Source organism: Calonectris borealis, chromosome 1 (genome assembly GCF_964195595.1).
Source record: "Calonectris borealis chromosome 1, bCalBor7.hap1.2, whole genome shotgun sequence".
NCBI lineage: Eukaryota > Metazoa > Chordata > Aves > Procellariiformes > Procellariidae > Calonectris > Calonectris borealis.
The window spans coordinates 176,861,667-176,879,353 of NC_134312.1; positions in this window are offsets into that span (position 1 = coordinate 176,861,667).

Below are 17,687 nucleotides of genomic sequence, written 5' to 3' on the forward strand. Positions count from 1 at the left end.
ATTATTGGTTTTCCTTTGACTATACTCAGACTTTAGCCACCTAGCTCACTTGAAGAAACCCAGATTTAGACAATTAATTACAGGTGTCTATAACCTAGAGCTGAACCCAACTTCAAAGACAGGTGTCTGGAATCTGAAATTTAGTCCTATTCCAGCAATCTGATTTCCCAACTACTTCCTATTTTGCTTGAAAAGAATATTATTTTTAAAATAAAGGTGAATATAAATGCTGGCAGTAATCTGGCAGTTTGGGAAGCATTGACAGAAAACATAGGGTCTTGTGGATCAACCAAAGCACTTAAGTCTAAAGTAGATTAAACTTCCTAAATATCTCTTTCTGAAGTAAATTCTCATTGCTTCAATTAAATTCAATTTAAAAATGACTTCTGAAACAAAGAATGAGACAGCTTGAAATAAGCATAAACAAAGCACGAAAATTTATGCTACCAAAAATTTGTCCATCTTGGAGTGGGATGGCGTGAGCAGCTGCACTCTGGTGAGTGGGGTGGCACTGTGGGGCGCAATACCTAGGGTGACAAAGCAGGGACCACACCTCGGGTGCGCGAGCATGAGCCTGTGGAGTGCTTTTTCAGCAGCGTATCCATCAGCAAGGTGTTGGGAGTAGCAGGGGTGCACTCAAAGCCAGAGCATCCTCAGCTCCCACAGGAAGGATGTGCATGGAGTGGAACCCCCACTCCATGGGCAGCAGGGTGCTGGTGACCTGCATGACCTGTATCTGTGTGTGTGAATGAGTGTGTGTGTGTGTGTGTCTGGGGGTGTGTGTTTGTGTGTGACAGAGCGAGAGAGAGAGAAGGTCATTAGCTACAGAAGGGTGTTTAGAAATATGTAGGTGTTTATCGACTTTTTAAAATGTCTGGTATTGTGGTTTATCTTTCATATTGCTGTTTTTGACCTTGAATGTGTAGTTCACTAATTGCTTGTTAATTACCTGTTTTTAATAAATTGATAAATCACTTTGATCATGATTTTGTTTAAATTACATGAACTGAGAAATTTTTACCTGTGATAGATATCCTGAGGTTCTCAGGTCTTTGTTGTGGGTAGCTGGAATACCTATTTAATTTTTTGCCTCTAAAAATGTATTTTGATTTCATAGGATGCAAATATAAATATTGTCTGCCCTGTCAGGCCCCAATATTTTAAAGTGTAACTCTTGATATTTCTGAAAACATTAGTTCCACAGATCTGTATTTCAATATTGTTAAGAATGAATGTTATTAATTATAGGCCTAATAATTCAATAGCCTGCCCTATGGCATCTTGCCTGGCCTCCAGCTAATCCAGAAATGTCATAAATTACAGCATTATTTGCATCTCCCAGAAACACTGTGGTATTTTAAACAATTATAAACATCTCCATTTGAACAACTACAATCAAGCTCTCTATCAGCACTTAAAATAGGACCATTTACACACAATGAGACAGATTCCTGCAGAATGAGAACTCTCAGCTGGATACAGATTCATGTAAAGAATTTACTGAGAAATTGAGTCACAAATGTATCATTGAAACACCAGAAAGAAAATCAGCATGACCAAACCAGTCTGCAGAACAAACATGCCACTTAGGTTAAAAAAGAAACAGCGATGAAATGAGATGTTTTGTGATAAACGCTGAATGATTTATAGGTGAATTTGATGTTTTTCTCCCTGTAACGATATTCTTCATAAGCTAAGTATCAAAAAGAAAAAAAAAAATTATTTTTAATTTGTGAAACAATTATGATATTTTGAAAAAAATCAGAAAAATATGTAGTACCCCCTGCAAAAGTAAGATCCTAATTACTCAAAATCAGAAAACCCACAAGATACTATCACACCAGCAAGTTTTGCAAAACCCTTTTAATCCCAATGAACTCTTTTATCAAGCCTACCCTTTTAGTACTTTCAAACCTAAATCTATCAAACATAACTAACTGCCAAGTTGGGAAATCCACCTGTAAGTATTTAGTCAGATGATTTTGGGTAGAAGAAAATGGTTTAAATCCATACGAGAATATCTTTTATTGTATCAGATTACATTACAGGTATCTGATTTTTCATTTTTCAGGCTCTGCAGTCTCATCACATACTTTCATACGTGCAAAGGTTTTCTCCAGTTTGAAATGCTTAAAATACACTTCATATCATGATGTATTTGACAAAGGGGTGTATTCTCTATTGCTTCTGTTAAGATACAAGGTGCAGAGAAACACATCAGAGGGGAAGGAGAGGCAAAGATGGCTTTTTGCCTGGATTTTGTCTGCTCTGCAGACTGAAGTAAATGCTGGTCCTCACAACAGCTTTTACAGTCACTGAGCTGCTTTGCATTCTAGACTTGCTTTAAAATAAAGCTACACTTCAGCTACACTTCTCCCATCCTGATATGTTACACTTGCTTCCAGCACATTTCTGGGCAAGACAAACTAGAGAGAGAAAAACATAAAGTTTCTCCCCTATAGGCGAACTCCTATAAATTGCTAATCCCATGTGTAGGAACACAGTAATGAGAATCAAAGGTAAACAGTTTATAAACTTAGTTTCAGTAATAAAATATCCATTCATGTTCACCATCCTATCTGGAATGCCAAATAAAACAGTTAATTTCTTTTTTTTTTTTTTTTTTTTTTTTAGTTCTATTTGCTGTTAGTGATTGGTAACACATTAGAACAATTGAAAACTAATTTAATAAGAACAATGGCAAAACTCAAAATTGAATTCAGGTGTTTATATGATCAGTTGTGAAATACTGATTTATGTAGGATATTATACCCCTGTAGTGCTAAAAAGATTTTAAAAAGCATTATGTCCAGGAGACAGCTTCAAAACATTGAAACCTTAAAAATGAGGCAGAATATAAATTCTTCATGGGCCCTGAGCAGACCTTCTGCATGTGGTGAATTTCACCTTTGATGCAGTTCTGCCTAAATTATTTTGGCTGCCCCAAGTTTGTGATAGACTCATTTTGCTCAACATTTTCCAGTATAGAAAAAAATTACATGGTTTGCCCAATTTAAGTCAATGAATGTGTCATCTAAGCTGATAGAGGTTCACTGTTGCCTTCTACCGGTATGTCACAGGAAAAGACAAATAGAGTATTTCTTTTTATTTATTTTGTTGTCCAGCATAAAAAGGAACTTCTGCAATGTTTTAAATATTGAAGTTAACATATTAATGCAATAAAATTGTACTGATTTCTATTGTTGAAATGACATTTAACAAAAGTAAAACAAAACGAAACAAGCATTCATTTTGTTAATTTTGTTTTTAGATTCTCAGTCAAGCTTTGATATATTACTAAATAAAATAAATTTGAGGAGGTAATTTGGTTTCAAATTTATTCCAAAATTTATGCCATTGGAAGTGTGAGAAAGAAGAAGTAATATTTTTATTAGGCCAGATGATAAAATTGGAAAAAACAGAAAGCTTTTGGGCACAGTCTCTTTATATATATTTTTGTATCACTACGGCTATAACATATTGTCATTATTATATTATTTCCAGAACTAGAACAGAATGGTAGAAATATGAAGAAAAAAGGTCTGAAAGCTCCAGAGATATTCACGTAAAAAGACTAATTTACAAAATGAAAAATAATTAAGTTAAGAAAATTAAAAACCATATATATACACATAAACAATTCAGCAACTCCAGAACTTGGGACTGAAGATGAGCTTACTCCTGATCAGCTTACAAATGCAGTACCTCAATAATGTATTTTTTAATTAGAATAAAAAAACCAGCTCTTCTCATCAAGTAGTTTCAAATCCAGGTATTTCAAAGGACAGAAATATAAGCTAATGCCCTCAGATTAATTCCTTGAGATTATCTGAGACTCTCTCACAGTTTCTATATCCTTCCACTGAGTCAGGGATTCTGCAGCCTGATAGTTTTATGTCCATTTGCTCCAGACACTCTGCTTCATTACTCCTTCCCTTCTTTTTACTTTCCTCTAAATTGCTCACTTTATTTTCTCTGTGTCTCATGTCTCCCTTTATATCTTTATTCCTTCAGAAATATATACTGCATATATTAGGTATATGCAGTAGAGGTGAGTGAAATAATTTTCACTAGAAGAGACTTAGATACTGTGGTGTTGAATTTAGTAAAAGAACTAATATCGAGTAGAAAAAAAATGCATGATATGGTAAGGTTGCTTATAATTAAGCTATAGACATCTTATCTCACTATGATTTGTTTACTTAGCAGATAATAAAATAATTAATTACTACAATTAATATTTCCAATTGAACAAATAAGATCTTATTTGAATAAACAAAACCCCCTAAATATCCTATTTCAGAACATTTGATTTTTTAAGCATTTGATTTTTACCAACTGATATATTTTCTTCATTGAGATTCCATTGAGAAGTTTTTCACTAAATATGGCTTCCAATTATAAATTTTGTATCTGGATTATTTTAATTGCCTCCATGGTTTCCCTGCGTAAGCGTGAGGTGAAGTTAGGAATCAAGATGAGGAATATGAACTGTGACTGCTAGACTGCAACTCATGAATTGGGTAAGGAGTCTGAGCAGCTCACATTTTCAAATATTCCAGTCAGGCTTTCCTGCAACACAAAGATGTGCACATTTATGGTTTTGTAAAGAATTTACCTCGTCCCTTCTAAAATGCATATTCATAACAAATGTAATGTTTTCTTAAAACACTGTACCCCATCTCCTCTCTCCCTATTTTACTTCATCATTATTACTTTTGGGAAGTGGAGAGCCTGTGGCAATGTTAGTAAGGGCTGATAAAAACAGTAACAGCAAAACAAAGTTAGTGACTGATCACAAGACTTAACAGAAGAGTTTCTTAAAACAAAAGAAAAAAAATAAGAGGTGAAAAGCTCAGAGGAGAGCTGGAGGAAGATGCATTTCTAAAAAATTGGATTGCATAGCAATGAATAGGATTTCTCATTCTGCTGCTGTCATTTTCTGTTTTTGACAAAAATTATGTATTTCAGTCAAATTACTGAATGGAACAAATAAGAACACTGACTTTGGGCATCTTCATATGGCAAAGAACCACGTACAGAGACGACAGGAGGTGGTAGACTGGGCAAATCATCTGGACACATTGCTCTTTCTGCCCCTTAAATGATGGTACACCCTTTCCATTTTAAGTACACAGTGCTGCTTGAAATCAGGAATAGGGATGGATCCCTGGGCACCTTCTATTCAGCTGTAATGCTGCCTTTATCCCTACAACAGCTTCCTATCTGGCCCTTTCATTTTGCATACTAATAAATAAAACAGATCAAGAAACATTCTCTGACGCCAAGATCAAGTGGCAGGGAGTATTTCATTTCATGCATTCGAACTCTCCGCCCCTCAGTAAGTTTTACTCTTCTGTACTACTATTTGGTAACGGTCCCTGTAATTTTGTATCCCTCAAACCATGATGGGGTTGCTTAGGAAAATGCTGCTTGGACTGTGGGAAAACCATATCATAGGCTGACTTGATAATACATATAATAATGGCCCTCAGACAAGCACCTGCTATAGTTTCTTTAATGGACTCGACATAGCCTTAAAGACCTTTTTCTCATGGTTTTTGCCTTGTATATAAATTTGCCCCTGTGTAACTTAAAAGCTGGAAAAGGTGAGGGCAAGGAATTAATAATCCTGATTTGGGGGTCGAATAATCGGAATTCAGTGCAGAACAAATGGTGGAAGAGCAAACACAGATACTTTATGTGACTTTTCTGACTCCTCCCTACAGGGAGACCAGGCTGATCTCAAGAGCAAAGCAGACATGGGGTTATTCCAAGTTTTATCAGCACCCTTTAAATCATTTAATTCAGCTGGGAACCTATGAAGCACAGGAGCAAGAAGAAAGGACTGTGTGTCCTGGCACAGTTTTAATAGTGAAGCTAACAGAAGAGACAGTGGAGATGAAGAAGTCCGAGTTTTCCACATCTTTAATGTTTATTCTTGATTAACTTGCTTCTGTTAATTATTTATAGGTAGTGTGCACTAGAGGAAAAACACCGATTTCTCATCTAATAAGAACTTCAACATTCTTCTTCAGGGATATCACAAGTTTTTAAGGAGGTTTAGCTTGACAATAACATTGTTAGCTTAAATATAAGGTTTTTCATTGCAGATTTCATCAGCCTGTATTCATCCATGGCCAAATGACATGTTTTTTGATTCCTTTCTGATAAAGGAAAATACACTGCAACCTGTTCATCTTTCTGGTTTTAACTGAAGTGTTCCTTTAAAAATATCTGATCACTCATCTATTAATAAACCATAAACCCAGTTACTGGGTGAACAAGGGATTTTGGTGTAGCCTAAATGAGCCTAATGTTTAAGTTACTCAATCTGCTTTTCTCAGCAGACAAAATAAATAAATACAAGCTGAGTTCTGTTACCATGTGCAACTATATATTGGGCTGCATTATTTTGCATATCACTATCTATCTTTTTATTAAAAGCATAAAATATTCTGAACCATATTATGCCTTATGGCTCTTATAGCCGCAGAGCAGCTGGGCTAAATTAGCAAAGGAGGATGCACGATTAAGCAGGATCTTACTAGTAGAATCGAGCTCTGTAATTAAGCCTCTGTCTCCATAGACACATCTGGTCTCTGCCTCTTCACTGTGCTCTGGAATCTGAGATTTACGGTTGTTTGGCAATAATGTCTGTGTTGGGGTGGGTGGGGGTTGGGTTTGTGTGTACGCTGGGCACTGTATACTTCACAAAGGTCTGCGGGATCAAGGCCTTAGTGTTAGTGAACTGAATTTCAGAGGAGGACTTCATTTATCTTCTTAGGATGTTTTAAAATTTCCATTAGTTACATATTTGCCTATATCTATTTGCATGTTTTTGAAAAAACATGGATATCTGAAAACAATGGAATCACAGACTACATCACACTTAAAATAATAGCACAGTTGTCTGTAGAACTGTTTGGGTTTTTTGAAATTCTATGCATTATGTAAGTAATGTGGCAACACCTACAGGCTAAAAGGATTGCCCATTTCTATTCTGTACTTTATCATTAGTTAGAATGCATTTAAAATGTGTTATTCAGCATTGCATATACAAAATAAAAAGTATGCATATTATAGATCATAGATTAAGAATAAAAATCACACAACTGTAAATTCAAAGGAAACAGATTTTAAATCATCACTATTCTGTTCTCATACTTGTATCAATGCAATAAGAGGTGGTGTCACTTATACATAGAATCATCATAGAATCATAGAATCATAGAATGGTTTGGGTTGGAAGGGACCTTTAAAGATCATCTAGTCCAACCCCACTGCCATGGGCAGGGACATCTTCAACTAGATCAGGTGGCTCAGAGCCCCATCCAACCTGATCTTGAATGTTTCCAGGGCCAGGGCAACTACCACCTCTCTGGGCAACCTGTTCCTGTGTTTCACCACTCTCATTGTAAAAAATTTCTTCCTTATGTCCAATCTAAATCTACCTTCTTTCAGTTTAAAACCGTGCCCCTTGTTCTGTCACTGCAGCCCTTTGGTAAAAAGTCTTTCTCCATCTTTCTTACAAGCCCCCTTTAGGTATTGAAAGGCTGCAACAAGGTTTCTCTGGAACCTTCTCTGCTCCAGGCCGAACAACCTCAACTCTCTCAGCCTTTCTTCATAGGAGAGGTGTTCCAATGGTCTGATCATTTTTGTGGCCCTCCTCTGGAGGATCATGGCTTTCCTGTACTGAGGACTCCAGAACTGAATGCAGTACTCCAGGTGGGATCTCACCAGAGCAGACTAGAGGGGGAGAATCACCACCCTCAACCTGCTGGCCGTGCTTCTTTTTAAGCAGCCCAGGACACGGTTGGCCTTCTAGGCTGCAATCACACATTGCCAGCTCATGTCCGATTTTTCATCCACCGGTGCCCCCAAGTCCTTTTCTGCAGAGCTGCTTTTAATCCATTCATCCCCTCATCTGCATTGATCCTGGGGATTACCCTGACATAGGTGCAGGACCTTGCACTTGGCCTTGTTGAACCTCATGAGGTTTGCATGGACCCACTTCTCAAGCCTGTCAAGATCACTCTGGATGGCATCACTTCCCTCAAGCATATCAACTGCACCACTCAGCTTGGTGTCTTCCACAAACTTGCTGAGGGTGCACTCAATCCCACTGTCTATGTCATTGATGAAGATATTAAATTATATTGGTCCCAGTATGGACCATTAAGGGACACCACTTGTTACTGGTTTCCACTTGGACATTGAGCCATTGACGACGGTAACGCTTTGGATGCGGCCATCCAGACAATTCCTTATTCATCTAACAGTCCATCCATCAAAACCATATCTCTCCAATTTAAAGGTAAGAATGTTGTGGGGCACTGTATCAAAGGCCTTACTGAAGTCCAGATACATGACATCCATAGCTTTTCCTCTGTCCACTGATGCAGTCACTCCGTCATAGAAGGCTACTAGATTAGTCAGGCATACACATTCAATTAAGTTAACAGTTGAGTAGGAGTAAAATGAGAAGTGAGGGTACACACAAAATCAAGCAGCACATACATTGTCATTGTAAACATGCAAGCATGCATATATTATTAACAAGAAGCATAATTTCAGTCTTTGAAGGATACAAGGGTTGTACTAAGTTAGTTCCTGTTGGATCACAATGGCACGAGTATAAACAAGTCTCTGTACAACTGTCACATATGTGAGAAAAGATAATTATTTCTGCACTGCAGATATTGGCTGCTGAAAATCAGCTTTACATAAAGCCTATGAGAAACAATGGAAAAGTTCTCAGCAATTTCAGGGTTCTTATATTAAGGATTATGTGAAGTTTGTTTATAATATAATAAATGGATAAATCTTTCCTTCTGCATTTAAATAAAAGATGTTTTGCTAATTATAGTGGATTAATAAATAAATCCAATCATTGTGTAACTAAACTCTGTAAAATTAAAAAGTTTGGGCTTGATCTTGTCTGTCTAGATATCACACTGTCATACCTATACAATGAATATATGCATAAATACATACATATGCATCCACCCCTTGTTAAACTGGAGCCAGAATAAAATTAGTATTTCATATTCTAATTACAAAAACTGAATATGTTAAAAATCTTCTGTTTTATAAAAGGGGAGCAAAAAAGCTGAGCTGGGCTTCAAGATTCAGCATAGTACAGTCTAATAGGCAGAAGTTTGCATATTCAGGCCAGAAACACACTGCTGACTCTACACCATTGTTACGATGAAGATAATAGTTCCCCTGTGCATGTGAAGACGACTTTATTAAATACTAAATGCATGAACTTACTCTGTGTGGTTTTTTTCAACTCTATTCTGCAAGTTTTATGAGGAAAACCTTCAGGACTGGGGACATCATATATTAAAGATTGGAGCCCTTTTTTGAGAATAATTTGAATCAGAGGTTGCTAGGGCTGACAGACACTCATAACTTGAAGGTTTAGTTATTTATTAATTTTGCTGACCCATGAGAGATAACTAGGATGTACTAACAAGCCATTTCTTTTTAAGAAAAAGGGACGAGACTTGAAATGATGATTCCTGCCCAACACCAGGCACTGGGAGTTCTGAAAACTGGATCTGTGAACTGAATCCAATTTTACAGGTAAGTCTTGAACAGGGTTTTGTTACTTGACTCTGTCTCAATAAATATAAACCATGTGGTGTTATTGTTATTGAGGAAATATGTTGCAAATGTCCTACCCCTGTTGCATTATAAATGATGGCACAGTAGCCTTGTGCTGTTCGGAATGAAAAGGAATGGAAAGCCAGTGTCGTGGTTTAATCTGGCAGGCAGCCAAATACCACGCAGCCGCTCGCTTACTCCCTCCCCCCCCACACAGTGGGATGGGGAGAGAATCGGAAGGGTAAGAATGAAAAAAACTTGTGGGTTGAGATAAAGATAGTTTAATAGAACAGAAAAGGGGAAAAAAAAAAGAAAAAGAGAACGTACAAAATGAGTGATGCACAATGCAATTGCTCACCACCTGCGCTGACTTATAACCAAGTAGTGATTGCTACTTCCTGGATCACGCCTACCATTCATATACTGAGCGTGACGTACATGGTATGGAACAGCCCGTTGGCCAACTGGGTTAGCTGTCCTGGCTGTGCTCCCTCCCAATGCTTGTTTGTTGTTGTTTTTTTTTTTTAAGCTGAATGTCCTTGACTAGCAGGGTACTTAGCAACAACTGAAAACATCAGTGTGTTATCAACATTCTTCTCATACTGAATCCAAACCACAGCACTAGGACAAAATTTAACTCTCTCCCAGCCGAAACCAGGACAGCCAGAAATCAAAGCCAAAGAACCGCAGCAGGTAGATAGCCAGCATTACACTGCTGAGAAATGCTAGAACTACTTAAGCAACAATTTCTAGGATTTTCTTTCCACATCCAGAAAATACCTGTGGAGTACACAGTCTTTCCTTGAGTCTGGGAGTAACAGAAACCCGCAAGAAAAATTAGAGTTTCACTTTGTAGGTTTGACTATTGTATTGAATTAACAAACACTAAGTCCTATTTGATTCTAATTAATTGAGTATACCTGATATAAGTGTATGTTTTATGAACTTGTAATGTGTGATGATTTCATATTAACTGTATGAGCCATAAGTTATGGAATTGTAATTACATTTATACTTTTATTATTTATTATGTATGTATAAGTTTTCTTTCCAGAACATTTCATGAAGTTTGACTTCTGATACTAGCTGTTTGTTTACTGTGGGTGAGGTATCAACAGCAAAAAAAGGCAGCTGGAATGAATTTATGCTTTTTGAGAAACCGTTATCCTTCAGTTGAGTGACTGTTACCCTGGGGTAAGATAAAATATTTGAACTGGTTTTAGCTTTATGGAGTGATACAACTTAAACCCATACACTTTTGTCAAATGTTTTGGGAATCTGCAGTGCCATGTTTGCCTCCACAGAGGCTACTATTTAAAGAAATATATGATTTAACTTCAAGATCTTTCCATAACCTTTGAGAGAGAGAGAGGGAGAGAGACTGGACCTCCAACCATCTATTTTTTTTCTAACAAAGAGGAGAAAAAGAACTTCTTACTGTATTTGTTCTAGACTACAGTAAAACAACAACCTATGTTATGTCATATGACTGAACATAAATTGTATAGATAGTGGTTTTTTGGACTGAAATAAGGTTTTAAACAGCATAATAGAGACATCTTACATGATTTCACAGGGACACAAATGTTCAGCCAAGTGACATAGAAAAAATATTGAATCTGCATGACAGTCAAGTCAGATATACTTTGAAGATGAAAAGTAGAAATGTAACTTTTTCCTTCACTATGTCTGTAACAAGGAAACAGTTGATATGACATCGTATTATTTCCTGAATGTTCTAGAACATTCTAAACATCAAGAGATGCATCTGATTTCAATATAAATTTCAAAACAGCCAAGGTTTGGGTCCAGTGTGGATGTTGGTCTACCTGGCAGTATAGTTTGCCCTACATATGTAATGAAATGTTTGACCCTCTGAAATAAAAGGGAATTTATTTCAGTGCAGTCTGAGAACTGCAGGAAGGTAAGATAATTGTGTAGACTAACAGATTGGTTCATAATTAAAGAAGCAGCAGTTTTTAAGAAACCAATTTTGATGCAATAATATGTTACTTTCTGCAGGTAACTGTAGCAGACCAGGGACACTTCTTCGGCCCTGAGGCTTAAGTGGCAAAGCCTTATTTTGTCCACTTGCTTAAACTCTCTCTTATCCCCAGACAGGATTTGTTCTTCCATACTGCCTAGTGGCATGTGCTATCCAGGCCCAGGTGCTTTCTGGGGAACAGCTGGCATACAGTAAAGCAATGTTGGAGGTGGTGCTGGCAGTTAAGCATGGATAATGACAAACCTTCTTCCTGGCCCTGTTTTACTTATACATACAGATATAGGCTAAGTGGCTCATGGCTGTTTATTAATATCACTGGTGTTAGCATTATTCCTTATTTAAATATAAGGCACATCTTCAAGACATTTATTGTATTGAAAGTTGAGGTGCATGGCAACTATGTTCACTATAAATGAAAATAAATCACACTAGTTTATATTCCATAGCCAGAAGAAAATACATTGTATACAACTAAAGTATACACTTAGGAACAGAGTCTCCTGTATTCTGGTGCTGCAGGCAGGTGTTACCTATTCAGCAAGTCACTGAGCTGCTTGTGCCTCATAATTCCCATCTGCAAAAAAAGGCATATTCTACTCATTAACTCTAGAGAAATACTAATAGCCTATGGTTAAAAAAAAAAAAAAAAAAAAAAAAAAAAGAATCACTTTAGAAGGGGAAAGAGGTTAAAACGTGGTGTTCCCTTTATATATATATTTATACACATACACACATTCAAATATAGGAGTAAACTTTATCTTTGAAGAAATCATAGATTTTAGTGAAAAAAAAGATATGTGTGTGCAAATAACCTAAGTAGTCTATGATAGAAGGAAGAGGCTACTCTTGTCTAATAGATAACATGACAGGACACATATGATAATATTATTCCATCTATCCAAAAATCATAATTGCATTTTAAAATTAATGGGAAGTATTAATATTTAGCAGTTCATACTCCCATCTTATCCTCACTAGAGATTAATGAACATTCAAAGAATGAACAGAATCTGCAATTGGAAATCATTTGTCATTTAGAAAGTGTCATTGATCAGCACCTAGCTAGTCAGTAGTGTACTATTTGATTTCTATTTAAAATTATTTAATTTTTATGCTTAGTAAGTATCCACAGAAAGATCTTTCAGCCCCTATTCATGTACACACCCCATGATCATAGATCGGATATGTGTTGTCCACTTCTGAGATCCTTTAACGACAAAACTCACATAAGCATGTTTAATAATGGTGAGAAAACACTGTATGTTTGGTCTCCTAGAAAAATATAGAAAATTCTGTGACAAGCAGACTTACAGCACTGTTATCTAGCTATTCTGCTCAGAACATTTTCCATGGTCAGCAAACACACCCTAACTGTAGACATTAAGGTAGACTTTAGACATTTTGTGTGGAAGTGCAGCTGCCCAACACTTCTGTAGTCAATAGAGAATTTCTAGGTTATGAATCTGAGATGCTAGTTTATCTCCTTTGATTTTTTAGGGAGCCTGGGTTGATCATGGTTTCAGATGTGCCAGGTGCCTAAAGTGAGGTGGGGAGGTTTCCACATTAGGAAACACTACAGCTACAACAAATGGATAGATGTTAATGTCACTGATGTCTTTCCACTCTTTCTGGGAGGAGGAAATGTAAGAAATAGTGTTACTCTAATAGTGAGGAACAATTCTGTCCTAACACTCAAAGAATGGAGCTGGAATATTCATACAGACTTTTCATCTTTACATGACTCATGAATGGATGGAAAAGTATACATTACCACACTGCATCATTACAAGCCATGTTTATCATGACATAGTTTGAATGAAAAATGTGACACTTATTTCTTTGTTATTAAGATTAAAAAAAAAAAAAAAACAAAACCCCAAAAAAAACCCAAAACTCATCCAGATTCAGCAAACCTCTTTATTTCTATAAGACAAGGAGATAAAATAAACGTGTGAAACAACCAAAGAAAGTAGTGTAGTTAGATGTACTGTTTAAGGAGATTATATATTCACTGAAGTAATGAATTTATGTTTCTTGAAGAGAATATAAACATTTTCTTATTAACGTGCCATTACTTTTGCTATTATTAACATTCAGAAGGACTCAGAGAGCCAAAAAAGCACAAGAAGCCCTTTTGAGAACTTCGGTCTTACGGAGGAGTCTTTGCAGCTGTACACCAGTAGGGGATGCCAAAAGGAAATGCAAGGAAAGCTGTCGTGTCCCATGAGTATATACCTGAATTGTCAGTGGATTCCTTCGCATTTCACATCTTGGTCTTTCAGTTCTGCAGTCAGAAGGCTGAAAAAAAAGAATACTAGTACAAGAAAAATCATCGAATAATCATTACAATGTGGTAAAATCAATCAATATCAATAAAACTTTGTAATCGAAGAAGCAGTGCCATTCTTGGTATGCAAGTAGTCCTGTGAAAAAAAATGAAGACTTTAGTACTATTACACATAATAAATAATAGTTGAGGTAATAAAGGATCAGTCAATATATATCACCACATGCAAAATGTCTTTTTTGCTTTAAGGAAATATCTAGTTTTTTGTTTGTGAGTTTAAAATATCACAAGTATATTTCAATTCATTAACATTTCTGCCTGGATTTGGCAACTGATTTATAGATTTCCCTATGATTTATCATTTATGGCATATCACTTTTAATACATTTTTCTAATTTAAGTTATATTTCTATACTGTGTGGTAATTACAGTGATAGATTACTTTTATTAAATAATGTATTGGGTTGAAATGTCATTTTGCTTTATGAATTCACATTGACTTGCTTGGGTTTTTTAACATATTTTTTCTTTGCAGCATTAGCATTCCGTGGTGCAGTTGCATTAAACTAACTGAGCTAGGCAGGCATTCAACCAAAGGACTTCAGTTATGTGATGCTCAAAATTGTGAAATGCAACTGCTCAGCTCCAGCAGTAGAATTTACAATGCAGATGATTAAATTCCCATGAACTGGGATTCCTATAAACCTCCTTGAACACTGGAGTACTCAAGATGGAAAATAGAAAATTAGAAAGGGATGGACTCAGGTGGGCTGCTGAAAATTGAACTGTCATTTGATATTCTCCAGGGTTTATGAACTCACCTTCAAGTGTTCTTTAAGAAGGCTGAAAATCTCCAGTAGGTCCCATCTTCTATCTACCAACATTGGGCATATGTCTCAGATAGACATCTCACATGGCAGCAGATGTGAGAATGCAATGTATTGAGCCACGTGTGCCTGAAATTCTCTCTTATTTCAGTTTAGACACCTATTGCAGCCAGGATTAAGAGCTAGAGGGAAAAAAAAATCTTACTTTAGGTGTCTAGAGCAAAGTCAAGTCATAAACAGGCAGGAATAAATCCTGGGGATGTAAATTCTGCTGCCTGCATCAATCGTTGCCTAATTGTGAAGGACACAAGGAGTTTCTGGAGAGTACTCTGAAACATAACCAGTGGAATGTAAAAAGAAATTTCTCTGGCCCAACATATTTTTTTGTCTTTTTTCCACTTTTTCTGTCCATTTTTATTATAAACTAGACAGAGTCCCAATATCAAGAGAATAGTTAGAGAGCAATTGCAAGCAAAATACCTCACAGCATTAGTTTGCAATATAGACTCAATCCTCATGCTAATAAGAAGTAAAGTTCAGATCACCACTTTGGGGATGGGGTGAATTTTCTAATCACTAGGTTATTATGCAGAAAGTTGACTTTTCCTTCAATGTGTTTGACAGAAACATCTGTGTTTTTGCAGATGACACCAAGTTGGGCGGGAGTGTTGATTTGCTCGAGGGTAGGAAGGCTCTGCAGAAGGACCTGGACAGGCTGGATCGATGGGCCGAGGCCAACTGTATGAGGTTCAACAAGGCCAAGTGCTGGGTCCTGCACTTCAGCCACCACAACCCCATGCAACGCTACAGGCTTGGGGAAGAGTGGCTGGAAAGTTGCCAGGAGGAAAAGGACCTGGGAGTGCTGATTGACAGCCGGCTGAACATGAGCCGGCAGTCTGCCCAGGTGGCCAAGAAGGCCAACAGCATCCTGGCCTGCATCAGAAATAGTGTGGCCAGCAGGAGTAGGGAGGTGATCGTGCCCCTGTACTCGGCACTGGTGAGGCCGCACCTCGAATACTGTGTTCAGTTTCGGGCCCCTCACTACAAAAAGGACATGGAGGTGTTGGAGCGTGTCCAGAGAAGGGCAACAAAGCTGGTGAAGGGCCTGGAGTGCAAGCCTTATGAGGAGCGGCTGAGGGAACTGGGGTTGTTTAGTCTGGAGAAGAGGAGTCTCAGGGGAGACCTCATCGCGCTCTACAACTACCTGAAGGGAGGTTGTAGCAAGGTGGATGTTGGTCTCTTCTGCCAAGTAACTAGCAATAGGACGAGAGGAAATGGCCTCAAGTTGCGCCAAGGGAGGTTTAGACTGGACATTAGGAGAAATTTCTTTACTGAAAGAGTGGTCAGACCCTGGAGCAGGCTGCCCAGGGAAGTGGTTGAGTCATCATCCCTGGAAGTATTTAAAAGACGTGTAGATGAGGCGCTTAGGGACATGGTGTAGTGGGCATGGTGGTGTTGGGTTGACGGTTGGACTCGATGATCTTAGAGGTCTTTTCCAACCTTAATGATTCTATGATTCTATGATTCTATGAAATCAAATCAACAGGAATAAAGGAGAGCTCTGAATATCCCTATCAAATCAAGCTCCTCCAGAAACTTTTATGCTTATATGCTATTTCAAACATTTTAATGCAGGAGATGGATATGTCTACATTCTGATCAGCAGAGCAACATCTGAAGAAATGTTTGTCTCCCTCTATGAAGAGGATTGGCGAGTTCTTGCTGTCCTTGCAAACGAGGAGAGCCATCGTGCTGCTCTCTCCAGGAATGGGAAGTGAAAGGTTCCACCTCTCTCCATGCAATTACACTGGTGTCCATACCCACACTCCCTATGCACTAGCCAAGTTTTACAAAGACTTCTCTCATCTCCTCTCCCCACATTTCTCTATACCCCGCCTACTATACCCTGCAGATCTTGAATGCTTAAATAGACTAAATTTCTTCTTCTCTCTTTTTTTGCTTCCCCTCCATAGTAAAGTAGTTATTGTATCAATCTCAGCAAAATAAAGTTTTGTATGTAATTCAAAGTATGATTAAGTTAGAAGTCTATTGATAGATAACTTGCCTAATTTAATGTATAATAATACATTCATGTAGATCATCAGAAGAAATACTTAAGAAACATCTTATCATGAAACATTCATAAATTCTTCAATTTTTTGTTAAATCACTATTAGCAATAAAAAGCAAATAATAGACGAATCTACTTTCCATTGAGCTCATAAGACTAATCATCTCAGATAATATCTACACCTCTAAAAGTTATGAAAGATTAAGAGAAGATGCAGCCACAAAGAAAAGACAGCTTTAGGAAAGAATTTACAAATTAAAAAAAATGAACTGGATTCCATATACATTGCACAGCTATGTTCACTGTGGCTCAATTTGTTCAGCAGACAGCTTTTTTAGTGTCAACTGACACTTTTTATGGCTTATAACTTAGTTTTCAGTGCTATGCTAATCAAATCTTGGTGTCATAAATATCTGACAAAGTGTGACAAATCTGACTTCGATAGAATAGAGTACTGTTCACATTGACACTTGATCCACCTTATATATATATGCCCCGATACTGCTTTAAATTTAGCAGGGGGATCTGTGAAAATTACAGAAGAATGTCATACCAGTGAAACTAATATGGTTATACAAAGGATACCAAAAATATGTTTTTGTATTTTATGTAAGAAATACTATATATTGTTAGAAGCTTTTTAAAAATAACCTTAGATATTAGCAATTATATTCTCTCTGTAGTTCAGAACAGGCTACATTAAATGATGATTTCTATTAAGTTATAATTATATTTCTTGAAGAAATGTGTTGATTACTTTGCATCTACAGAAGGTTATAAATTTAAAATTATCTATCGCACAAATTGTTTTCAGCTGTGTTGTATTGCAGCATCATTTTAGCAAAATAATTATTTATAAAAAATATCTGTCAGTAGGGGAGAGAG